Genomic DNA, 23,475 nt, shown 5'->3' with positions numbered 1-23,475 from the left:
GAAGTTTTTTTGGTATGAACATTTTTTAAATCCATGCATACTTGCTTTCTTAATGCGTAATTTTTATGAACATCTTGAAAACCCCTTCTAGATGGCAAGCCATGAAGAGAAGGCATTCAAGAGCTCAGCTCTAGGGAAAACAAGACATGGACGAAACATGTAATGCCCAAGGTCACTTCCACTTGGCCTCTATCCAGAGTAGACTTCTTCTCTAAAGGTGGTAGACATCAGGAGAACTAAAAAAAAAGCAGAGATGGAGCTTAACATGCAAGAAGAAATCAGGGTGTCTAACAGAGAATCTTTCAGAAGAATAGGCAGAAACCTGAAGGACCAGGTTTCATACAGAAGCTAGAAGATTCACCAGACCATGAACAGGAACCACCCTTCAAGGACCAGCCCCGTCTACACTCCAGCATCCCCCTGGGGTTCTGTCTTGTTTGGGAGACAAAACTCAAATTAAGAGGCTGTTTTAATTTGAATTAAAACTCAAATTAAATCTCAAATTAAGAGGCTGTTTTGTGCCTAAATCACATCCCAAATGACTAAAAGAGACCCAAGCTGAGCAAGGGCTTAAAGCAAGGGCTTCAGAAGCTGAGCAAGGGCTTAAAGTCAGGCACTACGATATGGGATGAGGCATCCCAGGCAGCACCCCAACCATGGTGACAAATGCCCACTCCTCTCCAGGATTTTCGACGTGCTTCCATAAGCTCTCCTGCTTGTTCATCAACATTTGAATCAAAACTTAATGGCCTTCATGCCTTCTTCGATGTGTGTATGTCACAGTAAAAACAAGACTGCTACAGACTTCCAATCTCATCTTCACCACCTTCAATAAGTGTGCGACTTTTCAACACATTGCTTAACCTCCCTGTGACTCATATTTTCCTTAGAATAATAGGGAGTCTAACTGGTTTGCCAGAAGAGTAAGAGAAGATTGATTTTATCTTGGAGAGTACATAATGATTGTATCATAAACAGTGGTTTTTAAAGAACAAATTAATGTTGCTTTTTAAAATTTTTTTTCACTATTATATTTGCAAAACCAGTTTCATTAGACCACTGTGAAAAGTGTAAGGAGAGAGAAACTTTTACGCAATGGGCATCGTCCTAAGGAAGGACTCTGAATTGAATTGCGAACAAGTATTTTGATCCGTGTTTGGGATTGAGGGTGACATCATCAGGTCATGTTTCAGATGAATTGAGGCTCAAAAGCAAAGTTGAGGGATTTGTTTTGCTTCTGAGAAAGAAGAAAATAACAAAAATGACAGGTAAATAGAGAAGAGAGGGAAGGGAATTTCACATCCACATTCCCTACCAGCCAGACACAAAGGAATGCAGCAACAATGGTTAACTCGTCTGGGACAAAAAATCCCATTTAGATATTCCAGATAAGAGATTATTACACAGTTTAGGGCAGTTCTCTCATTTTCAAAGCTTTTTTAGCAGTTTCTTCTAGAGGCCAGGGCCAAGATGATTTTCAGCAGAGCTAGTGGTAAGGCCTTAAGAGCTATGAAAGTAGGACAATGGGAGGGAGTGCTGGCTTGGAGCTCCAACTTCTGTGGAAATGGCCAACATGTTGAACGCTTCCCTTTCCAGGTTTGTGGTCTCCCAAACCCCTGTGACCTCAGAGAACACAGGGTTATCCACGGGTCTACCCAGCTGGTAAGTCTAGCTCAGTTGAGCTTGGCTTGGCTCTCAAGGCCCTCTGTCTCACTTGCTCCAGCCCAGCAGGTATGGTTCATCTCAGCAATGGCTGAGCTTTCAACCATTCCACTTCTCCGGCCATACAAGTAGGGCCACTGGGAAAAATGAACCTCTGCTTATCCGTTCACATTTACGTGTAGACATCTTTCTACGTATTTTTTAAAAATCTAGTATTACAGTATACAATTGTTCGCTTGTCATGAGATATTTTTACCTTTGAGATTTGAATAGGTTACATGATAGTAATTTACATATTTGTAGTCGTCTGTGTTGGGCGTTGTAATCCTTCTGTAAAACTTTTATTCCCATTTCACTCACAATGCTGGCCTGTGAGAGATTCCTAGACACTTGTCCAACAGACACATGCACTATTCATTCACTTTCTTGACAGGGGGAAGGGTACCAATTTTATAAACCTACCAGCAGCCCCTATCAGTTACATTAACTGTTATTGATAGTTTTAAACTTTAAGGGTTGGCAATTTCATAGGAGTTGGAATCTCTTTTGTAATGTTTATATTCCATCACATTTTTTTAGACAGTTAATACTAAGGATGACCATGTGCCAGATGTTGCCATAATCCTTGGACACAGGACAGTAGCATCAAAAAGTTCATGGGAGTGCCAGGAAAGAAAATGCAAATATTCCATGATCTTTTTACAGACTTGTCATTCAATACTGAGTAAAGTACCTCTCTCATGGAATCTACAATCTAGTTAGGAATACTAATAGTAAGCAAGTAAGCAGAATTGCAGGGAAGAACTATGGAGAAAACTAAAGCGACCTATAGAACTGTTATTGGGTGAGTGTAAAGGTGACATTTTAGAAAAAGAACAGAGAAAGTTCCCCTGGAAGATCTCATCTAGCAAGAACTTCAATGAAATGAAAGAGAGAAAACTAACAAAAGGGCACTCCAAACACAGGACACAGGATCTGCAAACATCCAGAGGATAGACAAGGCCAGTGCATTGGTGTGAAAGAGTTGGTTTTCGGGCATGGAGAAACCAAGGCTGCATCATGGAGCCTGGATGGTATCCTGAGTACCACGGCAAGCCATTAAGCATCAAAGGTAGGGTAGAGTACCCTCATTCGATTTTTTTTTAATCATTCTTTTTAAAATGCTGCTTTGTGGGACTCTAGTATGGCAGCCAGAGAAGGCTAATGCACCGGTCTTTATCATAGGCTCAATTCTACAGACTTAGAACAGTGTCTTGCCCTCACTAGTGTATGCTTAGTGTTATACATGTATCATATTATCTTATTAGGATATTTAATTTAACAGTTAATACTTTTCCATTAGTAATCTTTTCTGGAAGTTCTTGGCAAAGCTCATATATGAAAAAAAAAAGGTTTTAATTTTAGAATAAATATGTCAAGTCCTGTTCTCTCCTAAATAGAAATGCAGTAATTTTATATACAGTGATTATTTAACAAGAATAAATTCATGATATTATTCTATTAACTAGCAAAAATCTGCAGCTCATTTAAGCTATGCCTCCAGGGCCTGACGCAATGAATCAGTAACTAAAGCCTCACCTTGCAAATACCTAAGGATCCTATACGGGTGCCAGTTTGTGTCCCAGCTGCTCTGCTTCCATTCCAGCTCCCTGCTTATGGCCTAGCAAAGCAGGGGAGGACAGCCCAAAACACTGGGACTCTGAACCAGCATGGGAGACCCAGAAGAAGCTCCTAGCTCCTGAGTTCAGACTGGCACAGGTCTAGCTGTTGCAGCCCCTTTGGAAGTAAACCAATGAACAGAAGATCCTTCTCTCTGTATTTCCTTCTCTCCGTAAATCTTCCTTTCCAATAAAAATAATTTTTAAAAAATGCTATGACTTCAATTTTAAAAATTAATTTATTCTTAAAAATTCACAGAAAGAGCAGCATGCGATTTTTAATTATCTATAGGTTTTAAAGAGTGGAGGGAAAAAAGCATTTACTACCTATTAACTATAGTTGAAGCAAACTACATTCCAATGATGTTTAAATTTTATTGTAACTAGTCATGATGCATGCTTCTTTGGCTTCCACACTAAAGTTTTTAAAAACATTATTCACCATTTTCATTTCAGGTAAACAGTAAGACAGATGTTTTGCCCCAAGAATGATCGTAAATCATCATGCATCCAGTCCATCACACCAGCTTCAATCATGAGTTTTCTCCCATTACCCTAACTCCTTTCCCAAAACCTTTCCCTTGACAAAATCAGGAGTGTTGGATCCCACTGATCCTCCAAGGAACCCTCAACAACATGCTTTAAAATCTCCAAAACTACCACAGATGGGAAGAATGTCTTCCTTGGCTAAAGTTATCACTTTTAAGCTATAGTTCCTCTTGCATAATTACTTATTATGTAATCATGTTGATTATATTTTATTTGTTAAGGATTAGCACTGTGACTTATTAATTCATCAGTTTAAGCAATATCCTTAGCTTTGCTGTATCCTGAAACTCTTCTAGAAATTAAATTACCTGGCCCAAAGTGATGGCTCAGTGGCTAAATCCTCACATTGCACATGGATGCTGGTTCAAGTCCTGGCTGCTCCACTTCACATCTATCTCCCTGCTTGTGCTCTGGGAAATCAGGAGAGGATAGGCCAAAGCCTTAGGACCCTGCACCTGTGTGGGAAACCTGGAAGAGCTCCTGGGTCCTGATTTTCAGATCGGCTCAGCTCTGGCCATTGTGACCACTTGGGGAATGAGTCAGCAGAGGGAAGATCTTTATGTATCTCTCCTTCCTGTAAATATGCCTCTCCAATAAAAATAAATCTTAAAAAAAAAAAAACAAATTGTAATGTGCCGGAGACCAGCTCTCCAGTTGACTCGAAAGCTTGCAAAGAATGTGTGGAATGGCAAGACAATAAGAAGATGAGACGTGGACCACTAAGGCATGATGCTCATAATGGACAACTCAGAAAAGTTGCCTTTTTTATTTATACACAAATCATCACAAGCTTTTGCACAACAACCAATTGTTTCATTTTTACTTCATTATAAAAGAATGATTGGGCCCAGCGGCGTGGCCTAGCAGCTAAAGTCCTCGCCTTGAATGTGCTGGGATCCCATATCGGCGCCGGTTCCAATCCTGGCAGCTCTGCTTCCCTTCCAGCTCCCTGCTTGTGGCCTGGGAAAGTAGTGATGATTTTGGGACTCTGCACCTATGTGGGAGACCAGGAAGAGGTTCCTGGTTCCCGGCTTCGGATCGGCGCAGCACCGGCCATTGCGCTCACTTGGGGAGTGAATCATTGGACGGAACATCTTCCTCTCTGTCTCTCCTCCTCTCTGTATATTCACCTTTCCAATAAAAATAAATAAATTTTTTAAAAAAAGAACGATTACAAAATCAATCCTAAAAAAACATTATTATTATTTTACTTCAGAGAAAATATTTTCAGCAAGCTATTACTCATTTAAACCTGCAGTGACCTGGCTGAAGCCAGGAACTCCACGGTTGGCAGTACATGCAGTTACCTAGCGACAAGTGGTTTATTTATATCCAAAATCAATTTTTCATTAAGCATAAACTAACGAATATTACTTAAAATATCAGGAGTATAGGATTAAAAGAAAAGCTTATAAATGAAAGGAATTTATAAAAATATATGACACAGATTCTTTATTACATGTTATAATCAAACATGCATTAATTATCATCATCTTCACCTAGTGCTGATTCAATTGTTTTTTATTATTAATGTTGATTTAACTGGTTTTTGTTCTTTTATTAAAGGGCAGTGAAAGGGATCAAGGCAACTCAGCCATTCCACAAACAGAGGGCTTTTACAAGAAACTTCCTTTTTATAGATTGTTTTCTTTCCCAAAATATAAGTGCCAATATGAGGTAGGAATTGTAAGCCTTTTGTGGGCGGGGGTTCACATGTGTCTCCCTTTAGAAGATGCCCCATATACTTTCTGTTTTCCATGGTGAGAAACCAAAATGAGTCATATCATATGTTGTAACAGTTCGAGGCGCATGGTAAATAAATTCTTTGTACCTCCATGATTGCCATCTGTTCCAAGATATTATCAAGCCATTTCTTAAGGAAAACATTACTTATATTGGGGCAAGCTCCAGGACAAAGGTGAGCACATAACAGGATGTTTGGAGACATTGTGGGCTCAATTATACTATTGTATGCTTTTAGCTCTATGTCGTTGCTTATGTCACTAAACATGTTTTTATCATAACATGATTGATCAGTATGAGGTGTTATACCAGTTACAGGAATCACTTCACATTAGCAGAAAAGCAACAACAACACCCTCAGGAGAATTCTATGAAACATCAGAGAGGTGATTGAGTGTCCATCCAATGGGGTGAGGCAGCAACGAGGTGACCAGAGACATTCTGCTGGGCCTTGCCTCGCAGCCAGAAACTCCTGCCAGCCTTGCTAACCAAGGAGTGGTGCTCATCACACACCCAGGCCATCCACCCGACTGCATGGCTTCCCACAGAAATGTGAAGAAATTTGAGAGGTAGTGTTAGAGTGTGGGTAAAATGTTAGAATGATAGAGTATTAGGTAGAATGTTAGAATACTAGAATGGAATGTTTTTGTTGGGCAGTGTGCTGAGAAAACTGCTACTTAGCTAGGCCAGGAGGCACCTGGACTCCAGGAGGATTCTGCTTTAGCGATAGATCTGTCCTTTGCTGCCCTGCAACCTTGTGATCTATCAACTAACCAGGTGCAGGAGGGCAAGGGTGCAATTCTTCTCTGGTCCCAGGAACAGGAGGAAGATAAGGGTGTAAGAATGGGATGAGCCATACAAATAATGAGTATGGGTATGGAGCAGACTGCTTGTACCTGAAGACCATAAAAATTAACACGTCTAAAGTTGTTACTTTTGATATATGTCTCAGCCATAAAGGGCCTATATAATCTCCAGCCTTTGGCTAGTTCGAGGCCCGACCACTGCTTGGCTGGACTGCATGCCCCAAGTACAGTCTGACTCCAGCATGCTGGCGCAATAAACTCTGTTTGCTGTTTGCATTACCAGCGAAACTCTTTGTCGTTCTCTGGGGGTTGAATAGCTCGCATCCTGACATACAGGGGCTCTAGCCCAGACCCTAACAGTAGAAACAGAGGAAGACAAAGCACATAGAAGGAAAGAAAAGAAGAAAAATAAAGATAGATAGATAGATAGATAGATAGATAGATAGATAGATAGATAGATAGGTGTATTTTTGTGTGTGTAGAAGAAACTCCTGGCTCCTGGCTTTGGATGGGCTCAGCTCCAGCCATTGGGACCACTTGGGGAGTGAACCAGCAGTTCTCTGTAGAAATCTGCCTTTGCAATTAAAATAAACAAATCTTTTCTTAAAAAAAAAAAAAAGAAAGAAATTAAATTTACTGATTCCACCTACTCTCCTAAATTTGTGCTTCCAGATGACCTGTAATGGATGGATAAGTGGATGATGGGAATTGGCATCACCTGAGATGGTTTTGTAAAGGGAAACTGTATGTACAAAGCATCTCTATGTAGACCAGGGTTGGCCCTTGTAGTTCTTTCTCTACACATCAGATGCAGACATCAGCACTGCAACGAGTTTGTCAATGAACTTCAAACCCGGCTTTCCCAGTGTGATGAAATAAACACTAAGTAAAAGGGCAGAAGGATTGGACTCAAGGTCGGGCTTTTTGTTCTCATCTTTCACTTGTTCAGCACTGGTTTCCTCAGCAGTCTAATGATGTTACTGCACCAGATCAGAGGGAGTTTGGCCTTCGTTTTGGTCTTGCTCTATTTTGTTTTCACTGCAGCAACAGTGGAGACACTTTAAGAGTCAGTACAAAGAGAGACAATAGCAGGGAGCTGCTCTGCAGGAAGCTGGGCAGATGACGTCACAGGCCTGTTACTTGGTCTTCTCCACTCTTATCACAGTCCTGGCATCTTCTAATGAGTCTTGAGCCCCAACACATTTTCTGCCAACGAGTTTTACAGTCCATTCTACTGGGTCAGTTTCCTCAGCCTGGGGCATTCATATGCCATCTTGCAACTTTTGCCAGAATCAACATACGCTGTGTGCTCTTTATTCATTCCCTGAGCTATCCAACAAGGATTTAGTGAGGCCCTCTTCCATCACTGGGGAATCGAGCACAGCCAAAGCCCCTCTGTCAGGGTCATGTCCTGGTGCTCATCGGACTGGACTCTGCACGCAGACAAATGAGGGTATATCTGGATCCAGGCAGGTTTGCCCTTCCAACTGTGTGTGTTTGAGTAAAAGAGCAACTTTTCATCACTGCAATTCAGTTTCCTGCAAAACAGAACTCAACTCACTAGATTGGGAAGATTAAGTGAGGCACACACGAAGCTCTCCATGTAAGACCTGGCGCTCAGGGTTTCACAACAGATGTGCTTCTCCTAATATGCCTACTTCCTTAACCAAATATTTTTTTACAACTCAATTGCTTTTTTTTTTTTTTGCCTCTTCATTCATGTGTCTATGTATTTTACTATATTGAGAGTCAAGAGAGAGAAATAGAGAAATCTCATTGGCTGGTTTACTCTCCCAATACATCAAACAGCCAGAAAGGATGGAGACTGAAGCCTGGAGCCAGACAGATTCAACCCAAATTTCCCATCTACCTGAGCCAGACCTGCTCCCTCCAGAGTCTACGTTAGCAGGAAGCTGGAGTCAGGAGCCAAAGCTGGAAATCAAACCTAAGCACTCAAGTGTGGAGCATGGGCATCTTAACCTCTAAGCTAATACCCATCCACTGAGTCATTGCTTCAGCCTCATTCTAAACAACTAAGTGTAATGCAGGAGCTATTTCCAACGCACTTGAATGTATAAACAATGCTTCTTGAAAATGTGCCTCTTCATCCCCAAAGTCGTTTCCATGTGCCCTCACTACACAGTGACACATGTGGGGAGCAGCATCACCCTCATTCCTTCCCACATGGCTAATCCTCGCTGTGGTTGACTGAAGTGTAAGGGCCTCCTTTTCCTTTGCATACTGCTATCCCTCCAAGCCATCTTATAAAAGCAATCATTAGATGCTTAATTGCAGCAGAGCCTCCTACCTAGGAACAGCTTCCACTTTGTCTCCATTCAGAAGACAATCAGAGTCAGTCAACACATGTTGAAGCCATGTCCTGACCATGCATGTCTGCCAGCAAAGACAACAAGCCCATACCTGAGAAAAGTGATAAACCACTGATACCCTGTACTGCCCAGGAAGGATTTTTGAGAAATGAGACAAGAGCTGAACCCCACCAAGGCGACAGTGAAGCTCCACATCGGGCCACAATTTCACCTGCCTTCCCACAATCCCTCTCCCAACAGCAACCGGAAATAGTCCTTCCTGTCTCCACTTTCTCCAGGCCCAGCACCTGAGCATTCTTCAAGGGCAAGGTCACTAGGGGTCCCAGGCCACACTCCCTGACAGACACCATCCCATAGCAGTCTTTTCTAAAAGCCAGACTCTTCCTAGGGCTGCCTTTCCAAGCCAGCCCACCCATTACTCGGCAACTTCATTACCTGGGCTACCTCCCGGTGACAACAACTCCCATGAGTTTCTCTAGCAGACAGGCTTGTGGCCAGCTCTCTAAGGATGTGGAAACTCTGGCTGGACATTCACTGTTTGCTATTACCTACAATCTCCATGCCCTCCCACCCTTTACAACCTAACTGGTGACCATACAGTGTTCTAATTCCAGCTGTGCTACCAGTCATTCGGTCATTCGACTCAAGTGTCACCTGTCCTGGGTCTTATTTTTCCTGTCTGTAAAATGAAGAACCAATTTGACGAGCTTGCTAAAGTCAGCCTGATTCTAACCATCTGTCTCCCCCAGATCAGCTCTTCCAGCATCTCCCTGCAGCATTCGCATCACCTCTTCCTATGCAAATGTTCCCTTCTTCCACGTGTCCCTGCTCGCATGGTTTCCAGATCCCTCTGTGCTGGTCAGCCTCCCCTGGACAGGGGCCAGCTCATCAGCGTGGTGCAGATAAGGGGCACAGCAGAGCCTGCCTGGGACTTTTTCCAGAGCACCTGCTCATTGCCAGAACCCAGACCGTCTGACTCAATTAGAACATCTGGTCACCTTCCCTCATCCCCTCTAATCCCATGGCAAAACCATTGATGTCATAGATATAGTGAACTGGATTTGCAATACCTGTTGTTGGGTGTTTGCCTACTCTGCAATACATTTAGTTTGAGAAAAGAAAATCAGCGAGAAAATTCCTTATTTTCAATCCTGGGCAGTACCTCAAAAAGCAACTGTTTCTCCAGAGATGAATGGTGAAGTAAAACATTCCTTCTACAATAAAGGGCAAGATCCACATAGTCAAGAATATACTGCTGCCACCGCGTGGCCGTGGGTGGTATATTACATCCTTGGCCTTCCAGCCAAGGACTGGAGTGACTGGCTGGGAAAAAAAAAATGTGTTGGCTGATTTTCACACTGAGTTCTGAGATAGAGAAAACTGATGGAGATGATACCTCAACAAACACGTCACCTCGATTTGTTCCTTTCTCTCCCTCCTGGTTGTCTCTCATTCACTCGACAAAGCCCTGAAGCTTGAAGTGGCAGCGTATTTCCTCTCTCTTCTCTCTGTGCCACGTATCACACCCCTTAACTATCTTGGTGCCTTAAGGACATTCAGACAGAACATCTCACATTCTTAAAGTCTCATCTCTCTGCCCCTGCTGAAAAGAGGGCACATCAACAGCTTTCTCGCACATTCTCCCTTCAAGCCAGTTGGAGCCTCTGGCCCGGTTGTTCAGACCACACCAGCATATCACAGAACCCCCGAGATCGCACTCCCGACTCCGCCGTGATGATCAGCTGCTCCCTGCCTGTCTTTGTTGGGGTCATAGCCGAGATGAACTCCAGCGAGAGAACTGGGGAGGTGGGGAGGGTGCTGGGCACACGGCCACAGCTGCCTCTGCTGGATCCCTTGGGACTCCAAGCTCCAAGTGCCTGAATGTGTGCAGGTCCGCAACACCAGCTGCTCCCCTCATAAATGCGTCCCTCTTCCTTCAACAGGAGCACAGGTGATGGTGTCTACTGCTGACTCACCGGGGCTGAGCTCAGGAAGCTTGTCAACCTTTAAAATAGCTCATCTTGCCATCAGGATGAGCTCACGAGTTCTCCTGGCCGGAAAAATGAAAAAAGGTGAGAAGAAAGAAGATAGTAAATTCATCAATACTAGAAAGGTGTTATATTAAGTACAGCATTAACATTAACTGACACTGAAGCACTCTTCCCAGGTGACTATAAAAAGAACCTTTGCTAGCTTAAGAGAGAAAAGGACCTAATTCTTTTGGGTAGAGGTGATAAGGAGAAATTATCTAGAAAAGAGAAAGAAGGCCTAGGCACTTGGCTTGGTGGTTGATTCTCCAGTTAAATTGCCCACATTCCACATCCAGGTGCTTCAGTTAGATCTCTGATTAAAACTCCTGCTTCTGGCGTCCCAGCAATGTGCTGCCTGGAAGATAATGACATTGGCTGAGTATGTGGATCCCAGCACCGTGGGAGACCAGGATTGAGTTGTTGGCACTGGATTCAACCTGGCCAGAGGGACCACTGTGATCATTTGGGGAGCAAACTGCCAATGAAGAGCCCTCTCTGTGTGTCTGTCTCCCTGTATCTCTAACTCTTGAATTTTTTTAAAAAATGTTTTTAAAGAGCAGGTTGACATGGTGGCTCAACAGGCTAATCTTCCACCTGCAAACACCAGCATTCCATATGGGTGCCAGTTCATATCCTGGCTGCTCCACTTACAATCCAGCTCTCTGCTTGTGACCTAAGAAAGCAGTAGAGGATGGTCTGGTCCTTAGGACCAAGCATCGACATGGGAGACCCAGAAGAACCTCAGACCTGGCTCCTGGCTTCAGATCAGTTCGTCTCTGGCCGTGATGGTGACCATTTGGAGCGTGAACTAACAGATGGAAGATCTTTCTCTCTGTCTCTCCTTCTCTCTGTAAATCTGCCTTTCCAATAAAAATACATTTTTTTCTAAATGTTGTTAAAGCAAGGGAAGGAAATGGAAGCATGAACAAAGTGGAACCTACCAAATATTCCCTGCTTAACCTGAGGCAGAATCACCTGCATATCCTAAACTTGAACTTCTTGAGAAGACAGATTAGTAAACCAATTATGAGCTGCTCAGCCGCATGCAAGCTGGGTGTGAAGACATGGAGACAAGGGAAGCAGTGGGGGCCCCGGCTCAGAACCCTGCAACACTGCGCAGGTGCCCCCAGTGCAGTGGGGAACAAACAGATACTTAAGGACTTCAAAAGGTTTGAGAAAATGGAAGTAAAAGGTAAGATTATTCAGGTACAAAATTTGTTTTGAAATTTATATATAAGAAAGTACCTCCAGATTCACATAAAACACAAAGCAAAAAGAAACTATGTTTGTATGGATTTTTTTAACACAAATATTGTCTTGTTTGTCCCATGTTTCATGAACTTCTTGAAGCAGCCTCATATATGAAATAATTAGAGTAAAACCTGGGAAAATTCCCATCAAACTGACAGTGGCCAACTTTGGGTAGTGGGAGAGAGGAGGGGAAAATTGGGAGGGATGCTCAACAGGGATATTAGTCTGCACTGTGTTATTATTTGAAGAGAAGGTATTATCACTTATATAACATTTACTTGAAAGGCAGGGTGACAAAGAGAAGGAGAGACAAAAGAAAAAGTGATCCTGCACCTGTTGATCTACTTCCCTAAGTGGCCACAATGGCCAGGTTGAGTCAGGCTGAAGCCAAGAGCTCCTCTGGGACTCCCACATGGGTGGCAGGGACCCATGTACTTGAGCCAGGACCTGCTGCCTCTCAGGATGCATATTAGCAGAAAAGTGGATCAGCAGCAGAAGAGCCAAGACTTAAGCCAGACACTCCTGTATGGGATCCAGGGGTCACACACAATATCTTAGCCTTTACACCAATGTCACACTCATACCCATACTTATCAGTATCTAGATGTTGCATGACTGTTTTTGTAAATGAATTTGCAATGTCCTACTTTTAAGGAATGAGTAGGTGCTGACACCCTCATGGTATCCCTTTCATAATATATTCCATGTAGCTGCCTGCTTTGTCTCTCCCTCTAAACCATTCTCAATGGAGACAAAATTATCTCCAAGAAGACAACTGGTTGTTGGGGGCGACGGGTGGAGAATAAAACAAAACAAAACACTTGTTTAGTATATAAAGCACAACTATGCTTCTAGTATATATAGTCTTCTGTAGTATTAAATTTTTGATATAAGGGCACTAAAGGGGCTGATACGATAGACTAGTGGCTAAAATCCTCACCTTGAATGAGCCAGGATCCCTTGTGGGCACCTGTTCACGTCCAGTCTGCTCCATTTCTCTTGCTGCTCCTGCTTGTGGCCTGGGAAAGCAAGAGAAGATGGCCCAAGGTTGGAACTCTTCCCCCTGCCATGGGACACCCAGAAGAAGCTTTTGGCTCCTGCCTTCGAATTGACTTAGCTCCAGCCATTGCAGCCACTTGGGGAGTGAATCAGCAGATGGACTATTTTTCTCTCTGTATCTCCTTCTCTTCATATACCTGCCATTCCAATAAAAATAAATAAATCTTTTTCTAAAGAACACTAGAAAAAAAAAAGCTTTAAAAAATTAAAAAATAAAAAGAAGGGCCTGGTGGAAAAGCCTAGCAGCTGAAGTCCTCACTTTGCACATGCCAGCATCCCAAATGGGCATCGGTTCTAATCCCAGCAGCCCCGATTCCCATCCAGCTCCTTAGTTGTGACCTGGGAAAGCAGTCAAGGATTGCCCAAAGCCTTGGGACCCTGCACCCACATGGGAGATGTGGAAGAGGCTACTGGCTCCTGGTTACGGATCAGCTCAGCTCTGGCCATTGCGGCCACTTGGGGAGTGAATCATCAGACGAAGATCTTCCTATCTCTCCTCCTCTCTGTGTACATGACTTTCCAATAAAAATAAATAAATATTTTTAAAAGGCTTTTTAGGAGGTGATAATGAAAACAACAGCTGAGAACTCCTGCCTTGCATTGTACAAATTCTGAATCTATGTTCTCTTTGAGCAGCCACTATGTCAGGCAGAAAGCCTGCATATGACAGGACTGAACAATATACAGGGTGGAGGGATGGGGACTATTTATATCCATACATCCATCGGCTGCAGCCAGGTAGGTTTGGCCACCATAGCAGAGTCTGGCTTCATGAGAAGTACAGTCCACACAAAGCAAGCTCAAGGCAGAGGGTGCTTTCTAGAAGCTATCCCGAGGCCCCACGGCATCCACCTTCATGCCACGTTCCTGACTTGAGCTCTAGACCTTTTCCAGAACCCATCTCAGGTGGACACCCACAGGGACCAGGCCTGCAGCTGGGAAAGACCTGGCTTGCGCTGAGCCACAGTTGCCCAGTGCCCAGGAAATGGCGGGAACACTGGCAGCCAGGCAGGGAGGAGCCGGGGGTGGATGTGGACCAGACGGAATGGCTCCTCCCAGTCACTCGTGTCAAGGTCCTCAAGCAGTTTTGTGACGAGGAATAGACTCCGGTGTCGCTGCCTCCAACCTTCACCAGATCTCCACAGAACAACTAGTTTTTCAATTTGGTCCCGTTTACTTTGGCTAGCTATTCCTTTAAGACACACAAACTGTGAGTCTAGCTTTTCAAGGTGAATATACATCACAATCTGTAGTCTCTTTTGTTTTTAAAGCAATGTGAGAGAGTGGGTTGGGAGAAATGATACCTCAAAGTAGGGCACCTGCACACGCTGAATACTTTCAACTAAAAAAAAAAAAAAAGCAGCAGCTTTGAAACCCAAGTCTCGTTAGCCTTCCCTTAGCACTGTTTGTTTTACACCTCTTCCTCCTGCCAAGTGCAGGGAGGGGCTTCCTCTAAACTTCCCCTACCTTCTAGAAGGCGAGGTCTGGCTCTCAGGATGGAGACTAAAGCAGACACCACACTCTGAGCCCAGGTGTCCCCTGTCTCCTGTCCCCGTTTGCTCTGGGGACCCACAAATATTTCTTCATGAAAATTTAGACCCCTTCTCCTGTGAAGCGCCGGTAACCGCTGCCTCCTCTCCCCTGTGAGATGGTCTACAAACTTCTACATCACATTGAGCCTTTTGGATACTCACTCTCCTGTGATGCCTCCTGTGGATGTAAAAAGTATACGACCTTTTTTTCCCTATAACCTGGCTCCTGTCAGTATATCACAGCAGAATCAATTCCCAGACCTTCACCAGGTGGAGGGAAATTTCCTTCAATCCCTACAGTAGTCAGATGAGATAGATAGATAGGTAGATAGACAGATAGATAGATAATAGAGAAAGAGAGATGTGTGTTTTTCTCTCTCTCTCTCTGTGTATTTCTTGAGACTTTACTGAGGGAAGGAATGCAGTGTCAGAAAATGATTATGGATTTGAGAACCAGGGGAGTAGTCAAGACCATCCCCTTAAGCTTTTCTCGGTGAAGTCTATGCCGCCTGGAAACTCAGTCTTCTCGTTGTTGGAGCTTTGATTTTCTTGTGCAGAAAGACCAGAGGCCGATGCAATAGCTCAACAGGCTATACCTCTGCATGCAGCACCGGTACCCCACATGGGCACCGGTTCAAGTCCCAGTTGCTCACTTCTGATCCAGTTTCCTGCTTATAACCTGGAAAAACAGCAGAGGATGGCCCAAGTGCTTAGGCCCCTGTACCCACATGGGAAACCCAGAAGAAGCTCCTGGCTCCTGGCTTTAGACTGACCCAGCTCCAGCTGCAATATAAACAACAAAGGTCTGGGGAATTTTACTTAGACTGATGCTTTTGCTAAATATCTTGGGTTCTATTTGCAATTTTTTCTGAGAATCCAGCTTTCGGTGATAATGTTGCTTTCAAAGGAAACATCACCCATTTACCCTTAAATTATGCCATTGCACCGTTTCCCACAGGGAGCACTTGTAGCAACAGGAACAGCCTGTTGTATTCAGTGCTAAGTGATCCCACTGGATCTTACAACTGGATGGATGGGTGGGCAGATAACAGGATGAATAACGTTCTTTCTCTGTATTATTAGACTTAAATCTTAGGTGACACTGCAGAATGAACCAATAAGTGCTCACCTTTCACTATTAAGGAGGCTGCGTGTTGTTCTTCTAATAACAGGTGTATGGATGAGTCTGCAGCCTGAGGCCACAGAAACAGTGTACTGCTTGCCCACTTCCCAGTGGTGTTTTCTTAGCCTCTCTGCTTCCTTTTCATGGCACAACTAAGCAGTGTGCTGCACTTGCCAAGGACACCCATTGTCATGTCAAGAAAGTGTGTCACGTCAAGAGGCTCCAGGAGTAGATACACTTCCCTGGTCCCTTTGCTTATAAAGATGATGAATGCATAGGGTGCTCCTAATGAATCGGAGTGTGTCTTTTAATTTGATATTCCCTACTAAAAAAAAAAATCGTGCTTCAATAAATGCAGAACCACCATCATCACACACCCTTGGGCCACTTACTAAGTCAGTGGAATTTGGATATTCTTAAGAGCAATGATGAATTATAAATGTTTCTAAGAGGAAATTTTAATTCAGAAAGACTTCTAAAGTAGTTTTCCATTTTTGTCCTGATAATGTTCCTAGAACTAAATGTTGCTCTTGTAATCATTTAGCCTTTCCTAACTAATACAGAAAGTTCAACTGACAAACACTCATTCCAGCTCGCCAGGCCAAGAGCGAGGCTGTCAACACCACATTGTGATTGGTGCTTCAGCAGCCACTTCCTGCAGCTGCCATCTGTCTGATTAGCAGGGGAGAGGCCTTGGGTGACAAGCCCTCAGGGCATTTCTCCAACCTTTTAGGAAACTGGAGGAAACACTTGGGACTCTAATTAGAGACCTGGGAACCGCTAGTAAGGAGTTCAAGCAGTCTGAGAGAGAGAAGAGGTCCTGGAACTGAAAGGAGCTGCTCGCCGGGCACAGCAGTGTCCACACTCTGCTGATACCTGCCTTCATTCATGCACAGGCTGTTCCTTTCTTTCTTTCTTTTTTTTTTTTTATTTTTAATTACTAATCAGGATTTACAACTCTTGGACCCATTATTAAGAAGCAGAACATTTCCAGTGTACATCGGTTAGGTCTAGGAGCACACTGCTCATCCATATGTTGATGTCAAGTACGGAGATAATGTCTGGGAACTGGAAAACAAGATGAACTCCTGAAAGTATTAAGAATAGTATTGAGTCAGTGTTCCCCTCTGCCTTGCCTTTTCTCTCTCTCTCTCTCTCTCTCTCTCTCTCTCTCTCTCTCTCTCCCTCCCTCTCTCTCCCTTTCTCTCCCTCTCTCATTATAGCCCAGTGGCTAACAGAGATCCTGCGTCCAGGCTGCATTTCACCCCCAGGTGTATCTCTTCTAGAGCTGGATCAGAATCCCAGCCCCCTCTTCCATCCTGTACTTCTCACAGTTCTTGTCCTCACTCTCATGTCATGTAACTCACACGTGTTTTAGGGAGGAGTAAGGAAGGAGTCTAGCCACGAACTAGCCATTCAGCTTCCAACTCTTTAAACTGAACCACTAAGCTGTACTGTTTTCCCAAACTACACATGCTATTTGTTGCTTTGAAATACAATGAATGGGGCGGGGTGCAGTGGCCTAGTGGCTAAAGTTCTCGCCTTGAACAAGCCAGGATCCCATAAGAGCACTGATTCTATTCCCAGCAGCCCCAGTTTCCATCCAGCTCCCTGCCTGTGGCCTGGGAAAGCAATCAAGGACAGCCTTGTCACACATAGAAGTTTAGCTGGCTATATCACAGTGTGTTCACTGTTTAATATTGGTTAAGACATGTCTAAAACATCTGAAATCTAAAATTCTCCCAAACCAGAAATGTTTTGAGTGCTAACATAATGCCACAAGTGAAAATTTTCACACCAGCCACCACTGTGTTATACCACCAATGTTAAAAATGTTGTATAAAATTAGCTTCGGGCTTTATGTAGAAGAGATTTGCAAATCATAAGTGGCTTTCATGTTTAGATTCAGATCCTATCCTCAGGAGAGCTCATTATCAATATGCAAATACTTGAAAGTACAAACAAACTCAAAATCCGAAACATCTCTGGTCCTGAGTACTTCATATGAATGATACTCAACTTGTAGTTTAATGGCTGATGCCAAGGTACCCTCCAGGGGGCCTCTAGACAGCAGAATGGGAGTGTGCCTGTCTCCTCCACACGCAGAACAATGCTGGTACAGTTCCAGTGAGATTGAGAAGTGAAAACTCTTTAAGTATCTATTACTATTAATTATGAAACACTTCTTAATTACCATTTATAACTCCCTTTAGCATAGCCTTATTTTTTCCTAATGGAACTCCTGCACTAGTTTCATGATGATATAATTTTTTTTTGATGTATTAGCATTAGCCTTTTATCTGTTGCAAATGTTGAGATTTTTCCTCGGTTTTTAATGAGCTTGGTAATGAAGGATTTTCCTGCCCCCTAAAAGTTATGCTTGTGGGCATGCAAATGACCCTCTCAACTCCAAGACTGTAAATAGACTGACATTTTCTTCTAGGCTTTCTAAGAAGACACTTTCTTGCAGGTCACAGAGAGAAATAGGGACAGACAAAATCCTCACCTACTAGCTTCCCCTCCTCCAAATTTTCCTGCAGCTGGGTCAGACCTATACCAGAAGTAAGATCTCCCGCATGGTAGCAGAGACCCTTGAACCACATCAGCTCACCTGCTGCCCTGAGGCTGTACGATCAGAAAGTTAAAGTCAGCATCCAGAGCTGAACATCAAAACCAAACACTCCAGTGTTGCCTGGGGTGTCCTCATTGCTAAGCTGATCACCTGCTCCAGGCAAGGCACTTTGTTTTCACTTTTTAAAAAAGGTTTATTTTTATTAGAAAGGCAGATTTACAGAGAGAAGGAGAGACAGAGAGAAAGATCTTCCCTCTGCTGGTTCACTTCCCAAGTGGCCACAATGGCCAGAGATGAACCTATCAGAAATCAGGACCCAGGAGCTTGTTCCGGGTCTCCCATGTGGGTGCAGGGTCCCAAGGCTTTGGATCATCCTCTGCTGCTTTCCCAAGCTATAGGCGGGAAGTTAGATGGGAAGTGGGGCAATTGGGATATGAACCAGCGCTCATATGAGATCCCAGTGCTTGAAAGTAAAGGATTGGCCAACTGAGCCACTGCAATGGGCCCAGGGAAGACACTTTTTAAAAAGCAAGATTTTCCTGCATCCCTCACAGGTAAAGATAAGACATGGCACACTCAATAATGGGAAAAAGGCATTATGTGGAAACATTTTGAATATTTCTATAGCATTTTGAAAAATAGAAGGAGGGCAAGCATTTGGTACAGTAACTTAAGCACCCAAGCATCCTATAATAGACTGCTTTGTCCAAGTTCCAGCTACTCTGACTCTGATCCAGCTTCTTGCCTAATTCACACCATGGGAGGATGCAGATGGCGGTTCTGATACTTGGTTCCTAGCATTCCTATGGGGACCTAGACAGAGTTCCTGGCTCTTGTATAGGTATTCAGAAATCAAAGGAGCAAATGGAAATTTCTCTTTCTTCCTCTGTGTATGTGTGTGTGTTTCCCTACATCATTTCCTTTCCCTCTCAAATATAACTTTTTCATTCTCGACTTAAAATAAAAGAGGGATGGCAGAAGTGTGACACAGTGGGTTAAGCCATCTCTTGTGATGCTGCTTCCCCTGCAGGAGCCAGGTCAGAGACCTGGTGCCTCAAATTCCAATCTGGCTTCTTGTTTAATGTACCTGGAAAGGCACTCAATGGCCCAAGTATATGGGTCTGTCGCCCACATGGGAGGCCAGGATGAAGTTACTGGCTCCTGGCCCAGCACTGGTCATTTAGGGAGTGAAGCAATAGATGAAAAATTTATCTCTCTGTCTCCCCTTCTCTCTGTCTCTCTCCCTATCAAATGAATACATAAATATTAAAAAAAAACAAATAAGAGCAAAATATCACACTGATGGAAAATTAATGTCCCAGATGGGGCAGGCATCAAAGGCCCTAAATGAGGTGACCAAACAGGACCACCATTCACCATTCACTGATGAATGGAATTTTTTACTTCATTTTTATTGGAAAAGCAGATTTACAGAGAAAAGAAAAGACAGAAAGATCCATCTGCTGTCTCACTCCCTAAATCAGCTGAGCTGATCCAAATCCAGGGTCTCCCACACAGGTGCATGGTCCCAAGGCTTTGGGTCATCCTCTACTGCTTTTGCATGCCACAAGCAGGGAGCTTTGATGGGAAGTGGAGCAGCCAAGACATAAACTGGTGCTCATTTGGGATCCCAGTGCCTGGAAGTGGAGGGTTAGCCAGTTGAGTCATCATACCATTCCTTATTAATAGAATTTGAGCTACACTCACCTGACTGCTTTCTGAGCTCTCTACCAAGTGCCCCTCTACATCCTTTCTGCTCACTGATGGTCCTTGTTTCGCTCAGTTTACCACTGACTTTCCCACCCCAGGAGGCAATCAACACCCCTGACTTGCTTTAGAGACCGCATCCACCCAGAGGGGTCAAGCTTCTGGACAGCCAGCATGGGTTCTGGGTGTTGCCCAGCTTACTTTTACTCTGGGTTCATTGGCAGCTCAGGGCGAGCTACCCATTTTTGAGGTCATGGTGCTAAGCGAAACAAGAGAAACCCTTGGTTCAAAAAACAGGTTTTTTGTATTTGTCTATGACCCTTTCCTGGGAGTTGCGTGTGGACTTTGTCATTACTTCTTCATACCACACACTTCCATGGACACTCCCATCCACTCTGCTCAGCATCACCACACACAGCATTCCCCGCCACCATCCAGGCCCCCACAGGCATGCAGTGGAGGATTAACCAGTTGAGCCAACACGCCAGCTGCTATGAACAGGATTTGAGCACCATCCACCTGGCTACAATCTGGGCTCTCTTGTAAGTGCTCAGGGAGGACAGCTGCAGTGAGAATCAGGAACCGGAGAGGCTCAGAGATCCCAGCCGCTGCTCAGTGGGCCCATTCAGTCAAACACAGGACTTCGCAGGTGACCAGGATGGCAGGGCACAGGTTGCGGCAGCTGCCAGTGCAGGCCCCCTTTCTGGAAGCTGAGCCCTTTATGCATGTGCTGGACCCAGCCCAGGCAGTTGGCCTTGCCTGCACTGCAGAGCTTCCTCCCCCAGCTCTGGTCTGCAGGCACTGTGCCATAATTAACCATTTCCCTCCTTTCCTTGGTGCCTCAGTCCCCTGGCCACAACCACTGGGCTGGCCGAGATAAGCACAAGGAGGCAGAGGGGAAGCAGCATGAGCAGTGCCAGGATGCCCTTCTGAGTGAGGTGGGCTGCTGCAGCACACTGCACTTCATTACTAGGAGGGCGTCTCTGGGAAGCTCCTGTACTATTCCTGGAGCCGATTAGCTTGAACATTTCATTTAGATGCAAAAACAAATAAGCATGCACCATATTTGGACAGCTCCAGCAGCTCCATTTGTTTAGCTACGACCGATGACTAGCTTCCCAGAAATACACAGAAGAGCACTTGGGGCCTGATGAAGGCGTAACAATGACAGCTGTGCAGTCACAAAGGAAGTACCATGTAGGTGACATTTGCTAATGGGTTGCCTTTTGGGACAAAGAGAAAAAAAATAGTGAAAATAATGGAAGCCAAAGCCAGAGCAGAATACTATTTCCATAAACTGTAAGAATGAACAACTGTGTGGCCTACCTGGACTCTGAGCTGGCTAACAACAGCCAGGACAGTGTTCCAACATGGGAACAGGAAGGGCTCGTCTCAGAGGATTCTATGTTACTTGACACAGGAATTTTATACATGGGATTGTGCTAGCATCCTGTGTCTGTAACAACTGTTTTTGCATTCGTAAAATACATATCTACAGTGAGACACCCACTCATGCTTCAGAGTCACATTGAGAAAGCAGAATTTCTGGGGGTGGCATTATGGCATAGAGGGGGGTCTGAGACCATCCAGGCCTGCTGAGGTCTTGGCCAAGCCTTCAGGTGGGCAGCCCCAGCATTACCCACCCATCTCCTAACTGATTAAGAGACCACCAATGGGGAACATCTTACCTGTAGGTTCCCCGCCCAACAAGGAGGGGTCAGGGAATGCTTAAAATCCCAAGACCCTTCCTCAATCCTTTGGTGTCTCTCTCCCTCCCCTTTGCAAGAGGCACCCCACCTCCCAGCTTTCTCTCCGGAGTGCTTCCTTCGCTCTCCCTTCCCTGCTCACCTGGTCCCTTCGCAAATAAACTTTTCTGTCTCCATCAACAACAAAAAAAAATCTTATTCAGTTTTAAGTCAAAGTTTTGTGAAGTTTGAATTCAAGCAGAGTGGTTTTTTTTTTTTTTAGATTAGTTTTTCCATCTCTCATTCAAAGGTGGGTTTTAAGTTGATTTTCCACCTGGAGAGCCTAACCTTAATGAGGGTGATCTGAACTGTGCTGATCACCATGCATGCCCCACGGCAAACACTTCCCTCCATGAACACAGACCTGACAATCTGCAGATGGCCCCGCTGAGCCTGAGATGACTGAGTGATGCTCCCAAGGTGGTGGGTGCTACACACACAGCGGAAGAACTGAGCAGCTTCTGGGGTGCTGGGAGATGGTGCGCTCGGGCTTCAAGAGAACTGGACCTCATTATTCCAGGATATTTTGTCATTTCACTTGGGGAAAGAAAGCAACAACGGCAGCTAAAAACAATGTTAGTGAGGCAAGCTAGGGACACAGAATCCAGCATGCCAACCCTTCTCTCTAGTTCTCTTCTCCTTCCTCTAAGTCACTCCTTTCTATCTTGTTTGTTCCGTAGACCCTCAGTTTCATCTTAATTTCTTTGTGGATTGAACTGCTGGATCTATCATCCTAGGGGTGGCAGAGAATCCTGGATTCTAAATCTTGTGCTGGTGAGCATGAGTCACGGTCCAGCGGATGCACAGCCCCAGTCACATTGCTAAATTCACATTCCTATGTCCTTTCCACCTCGTCGTTGGCAATGTCCACCTTCTGGCCACTGCCCTTGCCACGTTCCATCCTCCTCCATGCCATCCTTCCTAAGGTGCCGGAACCCTTCTTTCGCAAATGTCCTCGTTGGACCTCAGAATGGGCACAGCAATATCACGGAAATCAGTAGCCCAAATGCTTGGTAACCCAAAGGGATCTGTACTCAAGTGGACGGAGTTGAGGAAGAGCCTGTAGTCCAGGAGACCCCACTTCCTTTTCCGCAGGTAGCCTTCGCCCCCTGCAAGAAAAGAAAGACCCCCTTCTCAACTGCCAGCACTCACCCAGATGTTGTGGCCAGCAGTTTGAGGCACTCACAGATGGTCAAGGTTGTAAATGACTAGGTAACAAATCTTCTTCCAAACCAAGTGGCTTCCAATTCTTTTGAAGTGCAAGTTGATTAATTATTTATACATTTTCCCATGATAGTTTGCTGCATGGTTTTATTAGGATATGCCCTGGAGTGGTGAATTGTTTCCCAGTAACAATACTCTTCTCCCTTCTTCAATGGACAAAGTCTGACCACACTCAGTTCTATAACAAATGGCAAGTACAGAGAGAATTGGAAAGTCTCTCTAATTAGAGTATTCCTCCACAAACACAGGAAATAGTGGTTTTTTTTAAAAAAATCCCATCTAGTTCATCAAGAGTTCCAGTTTTAATGGAATTTTACTTTCACATTAACTATTAATATTGGTAACATCATGCTATTGAGAACCAATTGAATGCTACTCAGACAGCAATGATAACTCAATCAAGAAGAAAATCTTTTAAACACTTAGGGTCTTAGGGAAAAAGGAAATGAAAAGAACACGAATGTCAGTTTATACACATACCTTT

This window comes from Ochotona curzoniae, unplaced genomic scaffold, assembly GCF_017591425.1.
Source record: "Ochotona curzoniae isolate NIBS_2020 unplaced genomic scaffold, NIBS_Ocur_1.0 scaffold_3890, whole genome shotgun sequence".
Lineage (NCBI taxonomy): Eukaryota > Metazoa > Chordata > Mammalia > Lagomorpha > Ochotonidae > Ochotona > Ochotona curzoniae.
The sequence above is the reverse complement of the archived record's forward strand: the minus strand, read 5'-3'. Positions refer to the sequence as shown.